The sequence below is a fragment of the Protopterus annectens genome, chromosome 5.part0 (assembly GCF_019279795.1).
Source record: "Protopterus annectens isolate FY-2018-M chromosome 5.part0, PAN1.0, whole genome shotgun sequence".
Taxonomy (NCBI): Eukaryota; Metazoa; Chordata; order Ceratodontiformes; family Protopteridae; genus Protopterus; species Protopterus annectens.
The window spans coordinates 603,432,264-603,453,216 of NC_056735.1; positions in this window are offsets into that span (position 1 = coordinate 603,432,264).

Consider the following 20,953-nt stretch of genomic DNA (forward strand, 5'->3'; position numbering starts at 1 on the left):
CAGGATATACCCTTCTCTACTGTATTTCCTGTGCCAGTTGTAGGGTGTGGTTATTCTGCACCTTTGAACCCCTTCCCTCCTGGACCCCACCTGAGGTGGTGAAGGCAGACACAGGCAGCGGTGTGTCTCTGTAAGCTGCACACAGAACCTTTCCAGGCTACCATTGTGGGTTTTCAGCTACTAGACTATCTCCACCAATTCCATACAGGTAACAAACTGTGCACCCTGGCAGTGCTACTGGAGGGAACAACAACAATCTCCTCTGGTGAGTGACCACCCGAAGCAACAGGGAAGAACCCTACATCCCCTCTACTTCACTCAGCAGGGATGCAGGCCTAAAGCCAGGTGAAGTGGAGGCAGAGAAAGACTAGGACCTGCAGAGGGGGCTGGCATTTGGGCTATGCTACTGTCACAGCAGTTTCAGATACTGTAGAAAATGGCAAAATAAGTGAGTAGAAATAAAACAAACGAAAAAGGTTAACACAAAAATAGTCATTACTCTTACATATGGCAAATATGACTTATAAGATAATTTCTGAGATATACAATAGGTAAAAAGGAAATAATATTCAATGGTACTTTGCAAACTACTGCCTAAAAAGATAACTATACCCTGTGTTGCACAATGTGTTGAGATAATACTTACAGCTACACTTGTTATTCCACTGATCTATTTATAAGTAAATTTTGCACTTAAAGTGTTGCACATAGGGCCTCTCAGAATGATAAAATGCCAGCCTACAGAATGCCTGTGTCCTATGCCCTGATTATGGGCATGTGAAAAACTTTGCCTGTTGGTGCAATGCTTTGTAGTACCATCCTAATACATGTAACTTCATTAAACAATTATCCCTAGTGTATTTTAATGACAAGTGTCATCGCACAAGTTACTTATTTTTAATGCCTATGTAGGTAATGATACAGAATTAAACACACTTTCAGTATGTAGCAAGGATTCATGTAATTAAGTAGTAACACCACTGCAGAGATGCACTGTAGCAGTGTGCAGACATACTGGCAGCTAGATATTGAATATATCCAAAAGTATTTTAAGGGACATTTTTACATACCCCTTCAACTGCATATCCTCTCTGTTCTTCTCTGACACATATGATCTGTTCTTTAAGATAGTCTTCCAAGCTACAAAATAAAACAAGGCAAATAAATCATAAATTACATACCCAGTACTATCATATTCAAGGTAAAGTGATACATTGTAATTTAATGTCCAGTTAGCTAGTAGAAGTACTTGCAATACATCTTTGGGGTCTTTGCTTTGACTTCTTCCCAATGGCTAAGAACAGCAGGATGGCAACTCTTCAGGTCAGTGTAGTTCATAGGTTCATAGGTTAGTACTAAGCTGACTGCCCTTGCAAGCCATTTTAAGCCTAGCCAATTATCTCTTGTGAGACTCAAACCCTGCACCTTGTGTTGATAGATTCATAGATTAGTACTAGGCTAACTGCCCTTGCGAGCCATTTTAAGCCTAGCCAATTATCCCCTGTGAGATTCGAACCCTGTACCTTGTGTTTGTAAGGCAAACACCTTAACCATTTGGCCATCCTCCCAGTGACTACCACTGCTCAGTGGAGCAAACCATGGCAGTGGCATCAGACACTGCCAGTAAAGACTTTGCCAGGCATCCCACTTTATATTGGGGATCCTCATAAGAGTCCACAATCTGATTCTACTGGTGGTATCTATAGGTTCATAGGTTCATTGCCCATTTGAGAGTAGAATACCATAATGCGGGAGCAGCATAAAAGCAAGTTTGCCAGTACAGAGAATCAGGTCTTGCTAAAAGTCATCCATATCCGACATCACTATAAAATCAGCCATGAGAAATCCGAAACCAAAAAAAAGGCCAGAGCCACACATTGGAAACAAGTTATAAAAAGTAAAAAAATATATTTTTTATACGAAATAACACTAAGACCAGTCAAGCGCTTTTGTCCCAAAGGACTTCATCAGAAAAGTAAAAAACAACAGTTTATATACAAAACAGTTAATCATCAATCAATTAAATACTGTCCAGCTATAATTTAGCAATTAAATAATTTGCTCAAACAACCATTAAGAAACATCTTAATCTGTAAACATACTAAAATGCACAATAATAAAATAATGACTGTTAAAACACATAGAATAAAAGTGAAAATACCCAATTCTCATGCTATAACTTGGCAGCACATAATTTTAATATACTATTGTGGGAAACATTATCATTTAAGCCTGGATGTTCACTCGCATTCAGTTTTAGTTGCCATAATAGCTCACAATATTCAAATGTATATTGCCAGGGTCCACCCCTGGATTTTTGTAATACCTGTTCAATTAGCATAAAGTAATATATTTTATTGTTAGTAGAAATGGGTGATGAGTTAATGAACTGCATATCAAAATCTAAAAAAATCATTACAACCAAAAACTTTAGAGAAACTTATTTCCAAATTTTACTCCTGTCTCTCCTCCTGATGGGAGTAACAGTTGCCCCACTATGGCATTCTGTTGTGATAACCTCTCTGACCACCTCAGCAGTGATGCTTCGTTAAATCTAAAAACTCATTTTAAGAACTAAGATTCTCCTTATTGTCATCCCCTAAAGTGTAATTTTCCTTTTCCATGTTACGTTCTAATGTTCCCTTTGTTTTGAGTAGTGGATAAGCCAAATTTTACTGGTAGTCCTTCTCATCTATAAAATATTTTTACATTTTCTGTCTTTATTAATGTTAACATACTTATTAACCCTAAAACTATACTTCATGATAATGCACCTGATTTAACTCAAACAATAAATCATCGGATAATTTCTTATTTAAAATGTCCAGTTCATCCAACAGTCTCTGCAGTTTGTTCTCTTTATCATGAATGAGTAATCTCAAAATTTTAAAACCACATTCATCAAACTTTAATGAGCTCATGATATAAAACAGACCCCAACTCAACTCTGTTTGGAAATTTGTAAAGACTCAGACCTATAGGTACAATATGAATAGAAAAACAATGCTTGAAATATGCATTGTCTATCTGCAAAGATTTAAATTTAGTGAGCTGTCTTTCAAAAAGTCTTAAGGAACTCTCAAAAGTATGGTTAGTAAAATTATCACTAACAAGGTGGAAGCCCAAATCACACCATACCCATTGCCTGTAGCTAAACTGAATGTTCATAGATGTATCAACAACTCAACTGTTTGTTCGTTCTCCAATGTTGAATGAATTTACCCCACCAAGAACGTGTTTCACTCCTCCCAAACCTTTGGGTAGCCCAGTTGTATGCTGTTGCATCATAGCTGCATATGTTTGCTGTGAGGCTGTTGAGACAAGTGGGGCATATAAGGAAGTTCTAGTATGTCTGTTAGTTGGCGCATACCATCAATGCAAACTCCTAGGAGATGTGAAAAAATAATGGGCTTACCAGTTGACTTAGAAGCATGATTTGTTAAAAGTTCCACTAAACGAGATAAGTGTCCAACAAAAGTGTTCAATAAAGGATCACCAGAAACAGATGCATTGGAGGAATCATGAAAGTCGTTGATATTAGCATTATTAGTGTTATGTTCCAGGGTAAAAAGCTCCAGTGTGGACATAGTTATGTCTCACGAATTACTAAAACCAAATAAGCAAGACAAATCAGCTGAATAACAAACTAAAACTAAAACCAAAAAAAGGCTGAACGACGCACCTACATGTCAGAGACAAGTTATTAAAAGTAAAAAATATATTTTTTATTGAATATAACAATAAGACCAGTTAAGCGCTTTCATCCCTAAGGACTTCATCAGAACTGTTAAAGAAGTAAAAACTATCCTTTTATAGATAAAACAGTTAATGACTAATCAATTGAATACTGTCCAACCATAATCCAGCAATTAAATAATTTGCTCAAAAACTGTTAAGAAACATCTTAATCTGTAAACATAATAAAATGCACAAATATACAGTAATGAATACTAAAAAAAACATACAATAAAAGTGAAAATACCTAATTCAGATACTATAACTTATCAGCACACAATTTTAATATACTATTGAGGGAAACATTATCATTTAAACCTGGATGTTCACTTGCATTCTGTCTTAGTTGCCATAATAATTCTTGATATTTCAATGTATATTCCCAGGGACCACCCCAGGGATTTTGTAATACCTGTTCAGTTACCTTAAAGTAATACATTTTATTGTTAGTGCAAACTGCTTTATGTGTAAAAAGAGCATTGGAATCTTTTTTGTTTGTTTCTTTTGATATCATAGTAGGGTTCCTGAATTATTTTTTAAATTGGCTTTCAGTTATTCCTATATCAAAACAAAAACATGAATTGCAATATGCTTAGTATACTGCTCCTTACAATCATAGTGTGATATAAAGGTAAACTTATAATTAATGCGACTAAGAAATAACTCATTTTTCCTCAAAAATGTATTTACACTGACCACACTCTCCACATTTGTTTGTGCCTGTTGGTATTTTCTTATTGGTGTTGCCAGTGCTGGGGAGGTTACCCCTTCCAAGTTTCTCTTTAGTATTCGTGTGCCTAGAAAAAGTATGTAGTGGTTTAGAACCTAAAGTTCTACTCAAGGCATTGTCATGTATAATAATATTCTAATTTTTATAACTACATGACATAATGTGACGCCTCTCAGTGGAATATTTAACGCACAAATGATTGCCATAACCAAACTTTGTTTCTTTGTTCATTTCACTCCCATGGCTGTACATTAAGCCTATTCCTAAAATTTGGTGGAATAAATAATCAACACCGCTGGAAAATAAATGGCACTGAGCACCAATAAAAATGAGAAGAAAATGTCAATAAACAATAAAATAGGCTCAGTGACATCCTTTGGCAGTCAATAGCAGTTACCATATAGATGTCTATTCAGACCAAGTAATATCCACTCTATAACTCAGGAATGTAAAACTTCAAGTAAAAACCCTTTATTCAAAAATGAAAAACAGGTAAGCGCTTTCACCAAAGTGGCCTTTGAGGTCTGAAGAAGCCACTTTGGTAAAAGCGCTTATCTGTTTTTCGTTTTCGAATAAAGGGTTTTTACTTGAAGTTTTAAGCATTCCTTTGAGTTATAGAGTGGATATTACTTGGTCTGAATAGACATCTATATGGTAACTGCTATTGACTGCCAGAGGTTGTCACTGAGCCTATTTTATTGTTTATTGACATATTCCTAAAATTTGTTTTAATTTATATTTTCTGCCTTGCAAAATCTCATCTCTAATGCTACAAAGTAAATGCGATGGATACCCCCTTTCTAGGAACATGTTACATAGCAATTCCATTTTCCTGTTCAAGTCATCTTCAGAAATAATTCTTGATAACCTGACCATTTGTCCTTTGACTAAACTTTTCTTTTGTCTGAGGTAGGTGATGACTATGGAAGTTGAGACATCCAATGGAAAAAGTGGGTTGCCTGTAAAGGGTTGATTTAAATTTTCCCTTTTTAAGATCCTTGATTAATGAAAAATCTAAATATTTTTTTTTTTTTTTTGGGGGGGGGGATTTAGTTTGCTATTTGGTTGATTTGTCTTGTTTAGTTGTTCAAGAAAAATCTGACCTGCCCTTTCACTGTTGTGCTTTGCAGGATATGATTAATTATATCAATGTTGGCTGTGGCTAGAACAATTAAGTCAAATAAACCACTGACATGATTTATGCTGGCCACACAGTGCAAGAGAAGAAAGAGGGCAATGGGAGGAAGTCCCCTGACCATGCCACCTTTAACAAAGGTGGAAGAGTTTTTGGCATCTTTGCATGGAGGTTTGAACAATTCTACCATCCATGGTGGAGTTCTTGATCTTGACACAAAGCACAGCCAAATACCCAGAATGTGTGTTGAAGATGCCTCATGTGGATATGTCTTGACATGGATAATTGTCTATGATAGTACATAAATGTATTGTTTAGTGCATTTTACAAGTACAGCTACTTCTTTTCACAGGAACATGAGGACAGCAGGTGCAGAAACCACCATTACAAGGTATGTTACCTATTCATTTGCCATACTATTATATTAGGAAGTATTATTCATTCACTGGAATTCAGTTCTTGGAGAAGGGTCTTAGTGCGGGTGACTTTTTTGGTGTTTTCACAGGGTCCTCCACAGTGGATATAAAGCTACTTAGTGTTGGCTATTTGGCCCTGAAGATGATGACAGCCAGATGCTGGCATGGCCAAGGGTCATGATTTCAGTGCTGGATGCAGGTAATGTGGCATCATCACCCCTACACTATTCAGTGGAAACAGCTTCTATTCCTTTGGAATCTATCACCCAAACACAGGAAGACACACAAAGACAAGAAGACACAGAAATATCTACCAGGAAAAGGATGTGTTCATCTGTGATACACTCTCCCTTGGTTGCCACAAGATCCCTTGAGCAAGTGAAAATCATGGGTAGATGTGTTGCTAGAATGATATGATTTACCACCTGATCTAGGCATGTAAACACCCACAGCCCATTGTATGTGCAGAACTATAATGCAGGAACAGGTGGACACTACCACAGTCCTTCCTGAGCTGGTATGAATAGCAAAATGAATGCAGGATAACCCCCAGGAGTGTATGGTTCTCATCTACCACATCCTGGACATGTGGCTCAGGGAATGTGCATAAAAATGTTGTTTCTGTGCAGGCAGACAATGTGGTAGATGTACTTCCCATGGCTGATACACCTCTGTCTCCAGTGGTGAGTGCCACAATGGATGGGGAGACCACTATCAGACACATATAGTGTCAGCACCTCCATGCTGCAATCAAGGATTGAGGGAAGTATGCTGCAATGTGAACATCCATGTGAGTAAAGCAGTCATTCTGAGTCAAACTATGGCATGGGCTGCTGTCCCCATTCACAGAACCCTCTACTCTCTTGGCATTTTTAAGGATCATGCCTATTATCCTTCCAGGAAAGGGTGCCCGATGGATGAAGATGTGCACTGTCTCATGTACATGGCAACAGGCCACCAACAATGGTATTTGAACAAGATATGTTAACATGTAACCAATCAAATATATGAACGATAATAGAACACATAAGTCCCAGCATTAGGTTTGGAGAACAACATACCTGTAGTATATGAATTATAGCACTGATCCAGATAAGGGGTGGGGGGGGGAGACAAAAAGTCCATTAACAACTGTTTATGCTTCTATTTTCCACAACAGTACTGTTCAGTACTCTATAGGTCTGTCCTCACTTTACATCTGCCTATGGTCCATGGCTTCTGTAGCACTAACATACCTATTAAACTATCAGCCTGGAATGGTATGGGGCAAACCGTGACAACTCTGGGTACATGACTAGATGGGACTTGTATATGTCAGGGTTCCATATTTGGCACAGAAGGGGTACCCTGAACTGCTGTTATGTGAATGTGCTACTGGCATACTTCAACTGGTTTCCTATCTGTGTCCAAGGTTATTGGCAGCAGTGACCACTAGCCATGACAGTGTGACACTTGCAAAATGTGTATCGGGAAGAGAGCATGTTGTATGTACCTATCCTGCTGTCATTTGCAGGCATGTGGTGGAACAGTTGAACAGTTGTACACAGTGTATTAATATAACCTTCATACAGCTACTACCAATGTTTCCTTACCTGTAAAAGCTGTGGAGAAATTACCTGATAACACTACCTGACTGTTTTTACATTTATTCCTGATTCCTTGTGTAGATATGCACACATCTTAGTACCACTCCCTGGATTCAAACCATGCCTGGGTGTGTAAATGTATCAACTAAGCTATTTCTCATCACACTGAGCTACTGGGGAACTCCTATTTTTTGTTTCACTGGTTTCTACCTAACAGTCTCTTGGTTAGACAATCTGAATTTGTAATCCTGTGATGCATGCATGACAGATAGTGTACTGTGCATTAATCCTTTGGATTACTACAATCTGGAAAGCAAAGGTTAATACAAAGCAATGCTGCATGGAACACTGATGCATTACACATTACTATTCAGGGTTCAGAGCTTAGTGCAGTATATATTTCACATTTCATTTATATCTTGTTTTACAGCTCCATTCTAAGTCTACAACAACATACCAGAGTAAACACAACAGTTTCTGCTATAGACGTTTATTACAGATCAATATTAGTCAGACAAACTTTATTTATTCAGTTAACACAGTAACAGTATACCTACAAGCAGTGTACAATGTACTCCTTCTTAGTTATTTGCACAGTATACTGCAAAATAGATTTTTACTCACCAGCCTGTCGGCACAGCCTCTGCAGTCTGTTGGCATGGGCTTCAATGTTACTAGCCCTCTCTGCTGCAGCTGTAGGAGATAAAAATGAACATTATGCATACCTGTCTATCACATCCTCAGGCTAGAATTTGGTACACCTATATCTGTGATACTTACAAACTGCTGGATCACGGTTGTCCCGAGCATCTTCGATCCACTGGTCCAACAGCGCCCCCTTCCTCTGCTTTAGGTTGGCATAGTGATGCCAGACCTACTCACCAGTTCAGGGGATGCCAGTAGCACTGATGAATTCATGGGCAAGACAGTCCCAGGCCTCTGCTTTATACTATAAGCCCTGGTACTGGCCATGCAGCAGTCTCTCGTCATGGTTACTTATGAGGAGTCCAGCCATGACCCTGGACTCCAGGATGCCCCAGCGCTGCACCCTAAAGCCAAACCCTCACCTACGCCAGCCATGGTTCCTGCACAGGTTGAATTATAACAGGTAATGGTTGTGTTCCACCTGCGTGGTTTAAATAAGGCAAAATTCCCACCCTTTGCCGTCTTTGGTCAATTTTGAAAATGTTGAGCACAGCTTAGCAGTGCGCAAACACAGTAAGCTGATTTTAGCAATGCTTAAAGGGGAAATTGTTGAGCACTGCTTAACAGTTTACAAATACACTTAGATAAGCTAACTAGTGCTTAGCGTGTACATTTTAGCAATCAGGATTGTGGATTAATTCATCATTACTGACATATTACTCATTGTATATGTTTACTTTGCATGACATCCCCCTATGTGCTTTCATTACATTACATTGGTGTGTGACTCTAATGTATGGGACACTTGTGCTTACATGGGAGTTTCATATTTCTTATACCACACACTAAACTTTTGGACCTGCTACATTTCCCTGGTTGACAGATATTATTTACTACCTCATTTATTAAAACAATAATGATATTAATACTGTTTTCCCATGTAAAAGTGAAGAAACTGCATTGGGGCTCAAACCATGAATGGCTGCGTATAAAGCAGGAGCTCTAACCACTGCACTATCTTGCAGTAAGAATTTTAGCTGTATATTTCTAGTTAGCTTTTTAGGGATGTTTCAGTTATGCTGAACACAGTGGTGCAACATGCAAACCCACTCAGCTACACTTACAATTTGCTTGGAATGGAAAAATAAAATAAAATACATTTTATTTTTAATTTTAATTTAGGGGTATGGACATACCTCTTGGCCTCTTAGGGAAGGACACCTACATCATACATGGGGGGAGTCTGGCCACTACTAGGGACTTTTTAAATATTGCTCTTACATACATAGAACTTGTGATATGCCAGCTTGTCCACTAGCATACCTATCTGGACATTCTGTGATAGTCTATACAGTTCAGGGATGTGCCTGCTTGTGTATTTCTACTTTTCAGTGTCCACGGGCATTGTACTTGTTTTCAAAGTGCTGTATGGCACTTTCTGAGTGCAGGGCGAGTGTTTGGTGTCCGTGCACTTCTTAAACACGCCCTCTGCACTCGTTCACTGTTCGTGTCCATTTAGCCTTAACAGCAGCATGCCTTCATGAATATGCAAGGTGCGCTGCTGCTAAAGCTAAGGCTAAACGCACACAAACCACTCCGTGCAGGAATAGCACTACTGCATGGAGTTTATTGAATCCCGGGAAATATATTTACCTGGCTGCTCAGTTAACACTGCCAAACATGTTCTCTCTGAGCCCCGTCCTATAAATGTTCAACTTATTTATAGCCACAGGGCATGCTTCTAAAATATGGAAGATGATTCTAGTTTTACCTTTCTATAAAGGTGGCCCCACCTCAGATCCCAAGAGACATGGGGCTGTGAGCCTTACAAGCCCCCTTTGCAATGATATGGAATGTATTATATCTGGGTCATTAAGCTCTAATATAAAAAAATGAATTGCTCTAGACATGCAACGATAAGGTTTTGTTAAAGGGAGATCATGTCCTCTTTATTTCGTTAACATCTTTCAGAAAATCATTAAAGCTGTAGGTACAACTTCTACCTGACAAATCACTAAAATTATTGTGAGAGCATAGAAGAGAGCAGAATTTGGAATATACATGGAATGACTACCAGAGAATAGGTGAAAAAGATTTAGTGAGGAAATGAGATGTAAATAAAGAAGTATAGGCAGGTGAATCAGAGATGGAGACACATCAAAATGAAATATTGGGAGGAGGGTATGAATACTGTGCTGGCAGTGGACTTCGGGAGAAGAGACAGAGAGAGAGAGAGATACACAGAGAGACAGAGAGAAAGAGAGAGAACAAATTATGGACTGGGCTCTCTCACTGAGCTATAAATGCCTTTTGTGTAATGCAGTAGCGGTCATCTCTTTCCCTTTGAGCAGAGTAAAGGAGAAAGAATCGGCATCATCATCAACAACTCCCTTTTCCCCATTTTGTACATGGGATTGGGGTATCACATCAACAGTAACCATCACCTAGAGCCAAAGTTCATACCAACAGATGAACACTGAAGCAAGTTTATGGAAGAAAAATGTAACTAATAATATAACGAAGTGTGCTTGAAAGTCATTATAAGGCAAGGTTTATGTAAAGGAGTGATAAACCTACAATGAAAAGAAGGTAGAGTAGAAATAAATGCTTTGTAATCTATTACAGTTGAGAGTATGGGAATAAAAGAGGTATGAATTACAGTGGATACAATGTAAGATGTAAATGTGTATGTGTAGAATATCAAAATGTTGAAAATAAAGAAAAAGAAAAAAAAGAGTACAAAAGTCACTGAAACTGTGGATAGCAGCCATGTAGTTCCCTAGCGTCTATCTGTATTTGGCCAAAGCCATTGTCACAATTTCTAGTGTCTGAATTGTAAATAAGCTTAAAGGCCAAAAATGTTGATTCTTATGTTTCAAGATTGATAGTAAACTTGCTGACAGGTAGAACCAACATAAAGTTGCAGGTGCAAAAAGTTGACATGCGACATTCCTGCAGGCTTAGTACTGTGGCCCTGTTTATTTAGTACTTACTTTCTAAGTACTAATCCAGACATAAGGCTAACTACATTTGCTGCTGACTGCACGCTGGGTGTTGTCATTTTGTCAGCATCTGATTCTTTATTATAGCAAAGGATAAACAAATCAATGGCATACTAAAAACTGTCTTAAATTAAGCTCTAAGAAGTTTAACAATAAACCTTTGGTAAGCAAATCTCAACAGCAGTTTACAGAACTGAAAACACCCCGTGCCAGAAGGATATAGTCATTAGAAATCTCAACATATTCATGGACAACCCCCTGTCCTTTCTCCATTACTTATCAACAGTGGTCAGGAAATACTTCTGTCTAGTCCAATTATTAACAAAAGCTATCTCATCCATTTTAAAATAAGTTATCATTTCTCTGTACTCTGCCCTGATCACAATAATTATAGAATATAATTTCCAGTTTAGACTGTATCTATACAAATGCATCACACAATAATAATAAAAAATAGAGGCCTTGAAACTAAAGACTCTTAGTTACTAAGACATCTTTGAAGCCCTCTCCTTATATTCTTCTGTTGTAGACTCCTACACTGTAATTTATGCCTGGCTTTTTGTGCCTTTACTTACCCAACCATCCTTGATCGCCTATATCTTCACAAAACAAAGGCCTCCATATGCACTTGAACTAAAGTCTCAAATCCCCATCAACAAATAAAAAAGACATGCTGGGGGTGAGATTTATAACTAGTTGTTTTGCCCACCATTGACATAATCTTTTGTTACATACAAAGCAGACTGATACCCTTACTTTCCTTCAATCAAACTTTTATGATTCGATGGACACACATAAATTCATCTGAACCTAAAATGATTTGCTGCTAATTGACTTTTGGAGTGGTCAGTTGAGCATGCCTCTCAATCTGCAGGTGCTGAAATTAGTAACAAATGCCCTTAAAAAGAAAGAATATCCAGTCAAAAATCAAGACATCTAATTAGCATAACATACTAAATAGCACACAGGGCATAAATGATGGGAAAATATAATCACATTACCAAAAAGAAAATGTAAAACATGTAGACTTTAATAAACTGTATTGCAAAGTTCTATCACAAAAGGTAATTTATATTTGCTTCAGAAAAAGAGAGATATATGATGTCTGTCCACTTTCTTTAAATTATTGGTGCCATTGCCATGTTAGTTATGTAGTGTGGTTTGCTATATACTATACAGTTTTAAAAAACATTTGTGATGAGAAGGATTCAGAAAATTGTGTGGAGGGATATATCATGCCCAAAAATAGGGACATACCCCGATATAGAAACATAGGCCTGAAAATGGAAACATTCCTCCAAAATAGGGTTAGTTGAGAGGACCACAGTTGAGTTTTAGTTGAATACAGCACAATATGCAGGACTTTACACTTTAGCCACTATTGTCTGTGCAGTTACCCATCCATTCATCCAGATTGCTTTTGTATAGTTTAAAAGAAGTACTTTGATTTATGTGAAGAGGAAGACATTTCCAAAGAAGTGGTGTTCTCTGTGATATATATATATATATATATATATATATATATATATATATATATATATATATATATATATGTATCCCTCCAACATGTTGTATTTATGTTGCAATAGACATTTAGATCACTTGAGCAGATGTATATGTCCCTATTGGACTTGCAAATGTGAAGTAGGTCTAACAGGATAAGGATTGCTGACTCTGTACATGAGGTAGAGAATGTTCCTCAGTAGTCTGGATCACAGGTTTTAAGAAGATCTGCAATATCTGCATAGGTTTTATTAGTTTAAGGTCCTTGATTTTCTTAGTAATATAACTTTTTTGGCATTCAAGTTGTGTCAAATGTTTTGACAGGTGCATACAAAAGGGTTTTACACTCATTGATCAGCTTAATGAGTCTGGAATATAGAGGAATTATCACATCCCCAGACCTGGACACCATATGCTTAGTGATAAGCTATGCAATGAAGAAATACTTTCTTACCAAAGAGAATATATGGATGAGTTTTCACTGGTGTGTTGTTAAAGTAATAGCTACAAAGGACTTCTTACTTCTAGAAGGATACTATTATAGATTTCTTGGCAGTCAATTTTAGTCCATTGTTTTGACATAAGATATATTGGTTTGGTAAAGGCCTTGAAGAATCTTGGTGTTCTCTGTAAAGTTTATGATGCTACTGAGTTTACTGTCATCAGAAAACTTGGCCAGTGATAAACTCTTCACAGCAGCGTTGACCTCTCATGGAGTGCATTGCTAGTGGCTAGTGTTTTGGAGAAGGTAGAGCAGCCTATTCTCATTTCCTGGGTTCTGTAGTGAGCCAGTTTGCTATTCAATGAGTTATACAGGGATTAACAATACTTGAGTGTGGGATAGTGTCAAACTCCATTTCAATATCTAGAGATGCAGTGTGTACTGATTTCTTTTCAACCATTACTTCAGTAACCTTCTTGAGGAAGATGACTAGGAAAAGTAGGCAAGATCTATTTCTGACAGATCCAAACTGACTTGGGTCAAGAGTTTGTAGGTTACCTATATCCTTATTTATTAATTCCATTATGATCTTTTCCATAGCCTTACAGATGAGGCTGGTCAGATTTATGAGTCTATAATTTCTTGGGTCCATTGACAGCCCACCTTTGCACAAGGGTATGACAGTTACTCTCCTCAAAAAACAAATAATCTCCGTGGTATCCCTGAAGTCTCAAAACAACCCACTAAAGTGTAGTGGGTCTAAAAACAAAACAGTGTAAGAAACTTCTCTGTGTGGAAGATTTTCAGTCCATATATTTCTAGTTAATCACTGTACATTAATCAGATCAGACAATATTAGTAGAAGTAGCGAACGTAAACTCGTCAAGTCAAAAAGTAATAATAGAAAATATATATAATTCTTCAGCATTACTAAGTATTCAAAAGTAATCCAAGCAAGGCAGGCAGTCTGTTTCCAGTCGAAAATCCTTTATTAAGTACACAGACAAGCAATCCAAGTAAAACAAAAATAGAGTAATAATTTCCTCACAAGCTTTCTAAATATATATATGCTTTTTATCAGGCATGGGAGTGGTTTATTGTGCTGTAAAACAAAGTGTTATTGGTACACATGTTAAATTCACATCCCTTCCCCATCAGTGTGACATTCGAGCTGGTCTTGCCCTACCTAGTAACTGTCATAATAATATATAGCCCTAATATACTTTAATGGTACATCTTATTTAACCAAATGATTAAGTCTGTGATTTTATACAAGGCAATATACTACATGGCTGGAAATATATCAACCTTAGTTCATTTTGCGATCAAAAATTATATATAAATATATACATATACATTTTGCATGTAAAAATCAGTTTCTATTTTCATAACCTATTGTTAACAAAGATCACTTTTGTCCTTCTAGACTTCTTCAGGTCTGTGTACAAGAACCCTAAAAACCTATATAATTGTATAATTAGTTAGTATTGTTATTACCATCATTTAAAATTAAGTGGAAAAAAGAGAACCAGAAAAAAGTAAAAAAATATATATATGTATGATGATGGAAACAAAATATACACTTACATTTCAAATGATTTAAAATGGTATTTAAAACCAATTTGTAGGAAAAAATAAAATAAAATACACTTAGTCATGTAAACAATGTGGCAATTTTCTAAGTTCCAGTGCACTTTTAATTGAACAGTAGTAGTTTAGTCCAGGCTTTCTAAAGAGTTCAGCTTTAATTGCCACATGAGTTCCTGTTTCTCCAGAATATTCAGGATGTCTCCTTCAAGATCGCCCATGTCTATGCGATCCAGGATCTGGAACTTAAAACCTGTGTGTCTTTTATGAAGAGAAAGGTGTTTGGCTAGTGCATTATTTTTACATCCAGAGCGGATTTCTGACAGATGACATGAAATCCTTCGCTTGAGTTTATTTACAGTCTTGCCCACATAGAATGCATCACATTCATTGCACTGTGCCCTGTAAATTACTTTTTTAGTGTTACAGTCACCCCCTGCACTGGTTTTAATGATCTTCTTTAAATAAGGGCAATAAAAACTATCACCTTGCTGTATAAATATACAAAATGTACAATTAGTTTCACATCTTTAGTGCTTTTCTCACATGGTCTAGGCTTAAATTCAACAAAACTTCTAATATTCCTGGCCTTCCTATAAACAAATGATGGGGCTTCACCTAAGATGTTAATCAGAAAAGGGTTTCCTGTGACAATGTCCCAGTTTTCTTCAATAATATTTTTGATACTGTGATAATTCAAAGTGTATGTCAGGATGCAGCTATTTTTGCATTTGTGATTCTCTGTGGGATTACTTAACATTTTTCTACTGAGGAGGTTGAGTGAAGGTGCTTCAGTCCTTTTCAGTTCTATAATGGGTTCCAGGATGTTTTTTAACATCTGACTTTCATAGCCTCTCACTAGAAAATCATTTACTTTCTTTACTTTCAATGGCAAACACTACAAACAAAAAACTGGTATAGCAATGGGGGCTGCCATGGCTCCCAGCATAGCTAACACAGCCCTGGGCAAATGGGAGGAGGACTTTGTGTTAAACAGCACAGACTACATGCAGCATATCACATGGTATTTATGTTTTATTGACGATGTCTTTATTGTGTGGGAAGGTGATCCCTTGCAGCTTGGAGATTTTATAACTTACCTCAATCAAACAACCCCCTTCCTGAAGTTTACCTCTTCCCATAGCTGTACTTCAACCACTTTCTTAGATATGCAGATTTCCAAGGGCATCAACAATAACAGAATCACCACTGATCTATTCAGAAAACCAAACAAGGGTTAACTTATACGCAACAACAAAGACCAACAGTGAGTCCCAGCTCTACCTTCCAAAATAGTAAAATTTATTCAATTCGAACAAATCTTTTCTCTAGCACCTCGGCCAACAGCCTTTACAGAGTAAAACAAAGACACTCTTAAAAAAACTGCAGAATATATACAAATTGAAGCAATAAATCAATTATACAATCAAATAATTTAAAAAGATATAATGCATATTTAAAGTCACAGTTCTAAATAAGACTTTGCCAGTTACATTCTCTGTTCATACCATACGGATGTAGAGTACCATATTTCATAATTAAAATAGATTCCTTTTGTCTCAGTATATTCTTTTGCCATTCCCAATTATTGTAATACAGAGGAACATGTTCTAATATGGTGGTTTTTAAACAATCAATATTGCCATGATGTACAGAATTGAAATGTTCAGCAACGGGACTGTTCAGTTTATTATTCCTTACATCTCTTATGTGCTCTTTAATTCTATCTGTTAACATCCTCTTTGTTTCACCAATATAATATTTATGACAACTACAAAATATAGCATATATAACACCCTTACTCATACAAGAGTATTTAGCTCTGGTAGTGAAGTTTTTTTCATTTATTGTAACTACCTCAGCCACTATATGTTTACAAACGGAACACTTTCCACAAGGGAATGTTCCTACAATTTTCACATTATTAAGGCTACAGGTATTAGGCTTCTTATAAATACTGTGTACTAAGAAGTCTTGAATACTTTTACCTTTTTTGTATGATATAATTAATCTTGTGTCTTTCAATGAAAGAATATCTCTCTTAATGAAATTCCAATAATCTATGATTAATTTATTTATAATAAATGAGAAATTAGTGTATTTAGTAACAAAAAACATCTTCTCCTCATCATGTTCTTGAGTATTATGGCTATTGTAATTGCGACAATTACCAAATGTGTTGACAGCATTATTACTTTTAAAAACTCTGCAAAAACTGTTTTTAATATTCACTGAGTTATATCCTCTATCAATAAATATTTGAGCTACTTTGAGAGCCTCCTTATAGGCTAATTTGATGTCAGAATTTAGTCTTTTTATTCTAAGAAATTCTCCATAAGGAATAGCTGTCAGCGTGTGGGAGGGGTGACAGCTATTGCCCCACATTTTCCAACTAATTTCGTCAAACTTTCTATAAATGCCAGTGTGTATAAAATGGCCATTATTGCCTCTAAGGGAAATATCTAGAAAGTTGACCTGACACCCTCGTTGTACATCACTAAAGTTAATACCAAACTTATTATTATTCAAATCCTGAATAAAGAGTGCAGATGCATTATAATTACCTTTACAGACAAAGATAAGGTCGTCTATAAATCTAAAGTACTTGATAACATTACTCTTAAAAAAAGATTGTCTATAAAGAAATTCATTTTCAAACATTCCCATAAATAAGTTCGCATAGGCTGGCGCAAAGGCCGCTCCCATGGCTGTACCTGTTAGTTGTTTATACAGAGTTCCATTAAATTCAAAGATATTGTTGGTTAAACAAAACTCAACTAGTTCCAATATACAGCTTGGAGATTTTATAACTTACCTCAATCAAACAACCCCCTTCCTGAAGTTTACCTCTTCCCATAGCTGTACTTCAACCACTTTCTTAGATATGCAGATTTCCAAGGGCATCAACAATAACAGAATCACCACTGATCTATTCAGAAAACCAAACAAAGGTTAACTTATTACTCCACAGTAAAAGTCTACATCCTACAAAAAACAAGTATAATGTAGTGAAATCCCAAGGCTATAGATTAGCTCGAATCACCACAGAGATGGAACTATTTTTGAGAAACCTGAACAACTTAGAGAATGATTTTCTAGGATTTTTCCAGGACCAGCTGGAATGTCACACTGATGGAGGAAGGGATGTGAATTTAACATGTGTACCAATAACACTTTGTTTTACAGCACAATAACCCACTCCCATGCCTGATAAAACGCATATATATATTTAGAAAGCTTGTGAGGAAATTATTACTCTATTTTTGTTTTACTTGGATTGCTTGTCTGTCTACTTAATAAAGGATTTTCGACTGGAAACAGACTGCCTGCCTTGCTTGGATTACTTTAGAATACTTAGTAATGCTGTAGAATTATATATATTTTCTATTATTACTTTTTGACTTGACGAGTTTACGTTTGCTACTTCTACTACTATTGTCTGATCTGATTAATATACAGTGATTAACTAGAAATATATGGACTGAAAATCTTCCACACAGAGAAGTTTCTTACACTGTTTTGTACAGTTACTCTCCTCCATTCATTCAGCACAAAACCTATGAAGAGGTTTACAATGAACAGTCTATGTAGGGAATCTGACAGGTACTGTTTTGGGCTGGTCAGTAAGTATCCCAGTATGCTATATGGCCCACAGAAGCAGTGCTCTTAGCCCTGGATAGTTCATTAAGGACTGATAAGAGATTTGAGGGGGTGAAGATGTGTTAATGAGATCTGGGAATATAGCAGGGAAGAGAGGATTAAAGTTAGAGATAAATTTACCTGCTAATAGACTGGTTATGTCCTTTGGGTCTGATTATGTAATATCATTTACTATTAGCTTTGTGCAGTTGTTGTTGTTGTGTCTTTCGGCTTTTCCCGGTTAGGGGTTGCCACAGCGGAACTCCGGTCCACTAATGATTGGTAGTTAATTTTTACATGCCGAGTTACCAGCCCTGATGCACAACCTTCAACGAAGGTACACCCATTCACGCATGTCTCCACGCAGAAGACGCTCTAGCTGAGAATCGAACCAGACATCGTCTTACTGTGAGGTGACAACGCTACCCCAGTACCACCATTGCAGTGCTGGATGTTATTTATAAGATTTCTAGCATAGTTAGAGAAGGCTTTGTGGCTGTCCTTTGCCTGGATGGCAGTTTTTCCCTCATGTCTGGCTTTGTTTGATTGAATCAGGGTATGAAGTTCCCTGTTAAGTTTAGAATCTTGAGACTTAGATTTATTTTTACATGCAATGAGGTTTTTTTCTATTGTTATGGAACCTGTTTATATTTTGATTCCACCATCTGGGCTACTTTACTAATTTAGTATTGTATTTACTTTGGAGGTGGACAGATGCATCTATGTATGGAATTTGGCAGAAAAAGGATTTGCATAAGCACTGTATAAAGGGGATGCTAAATTTAACCAAGTCATTACTCACTTCCAATACATTAGCCTTGGCATAATATCTGAATACTGAAGTATTGGATGATGTTTATGGCTTCAGTCTTAAGGTGAATGTGACTACTTTATGGTCCAATTTGAACAGGGAGGGAATTACAATTGGTAGAAAGCAGAGCTGCCCATATTGTAAGGACCAAGTCCAAGATTTTATCACCCCTACCTGGAATGCACCCTAACTCCTCCTGAGAGTTTGTATTGATGAAATCCAGAAATCTTTGGGCATACACATTAGAGAATATCTAAGTGTCCTAGTTTATGGAGGGATAGTTGAAATCCACTAGGTGAATGGTGCTTGGCTTAATACATTGAGACTACAGAGTAGTTAGGTAGGTGTTATGGGCTGATGGGAGATATAGAGGAGAGTACTCTATCTAGCCATAATGTGATAAGATGTCTTGTTAATTGCAAGTTGGATTTGAAGGGGTTCCAGATTGTTATCTTGCCTAATGAGTCTGGAGGTGATTTTTTTTTCAAAAATATGAAGACACAGCTGCTTTTAGTGCATTCTTCTAGTTAGGTAGGCATTGAAAGCCTGCACTGATGGGGTGCTCTGAGTGTTTTCCAGGTTAAAGAGTGCTTCTAGAGAATGAATTTTTTTGCTAAGGATTCTAGCATTGAGCAGCAAACTGTTTCTGTTGTTTGCATTCTGTTATGCAATGTTAGAAGCCTTTGAGACCTGATACTGCCTAAAATGCATTGGGGGACAGACTACATTTTTAACTAATATATGAAAACCTTGCTGGTATGGGTGAAGGCCATCCCTGGCAAAGCTGTTAAGACTGTCTACCATCTCCACCTAGGCTATATGTATATAGCTGGATAGATAGATACATAGATACATAGATAGATAGCTATAGATAAAGATATAGATATAGATATTAGATCCTCTTTAAATGACACCATAAATGAATCCAATTGTTGAAGTAAATAATTATTTGCTCATATTGTGTCACCATTCTTAGTGACTGTAAACATTTTTCAAGCTTAGATTTGCACTCGCCTTGGCCACATATTCCAAGACCACTATCATCCCTCTCTTTGTATACTCCATGGAGTTACATCTCAAGCCATTTCATGTACAATGACTGTATGATACGTGTACTTGTATGGAAGGGCTTGAGTACTTGAGAGTTGTGACGAATTCTGGCACCTGATAGACAACTGATCATGATCATCACTTTGCATAGCCTGGTGAGTCATGCATCATATATATACATATATGCATATGTATATATATATATATATATATATATATATATATATATATATATATATATATTCCCCCCTGTCTAACATTTCCTCTTCATTCACAATTTCTTACCAACCTCGTCATTCTAAATGTTATGTCCTTCTTCTTCAATCCTATATTTCTTCACCTTTACTAAAATGCAAAAAAAAAATGTAAACTATATTGCAATTAATTTCATAAATATGCAAATAGCAAGCATAACACATGCGCTTATGTGTAAACAAGTTTACCTAATGTATGCTCTGCTTTAAGAAACATTGTACCTCATTACATGAACATAGTCCACCTTGTTAAATGTAACTGTTACTGTACCATCTATAATATTGTTACATATAACTTATTGCTATTGCATCAAGTTATTTATTGTATATTATTCCTTGTTTTATTATTTTTTATGTTGTATTCCTAGGTTCAGAGGTAGGTACTAGGCTATTGGCCCTAGGCCCTATATAAGCCTAG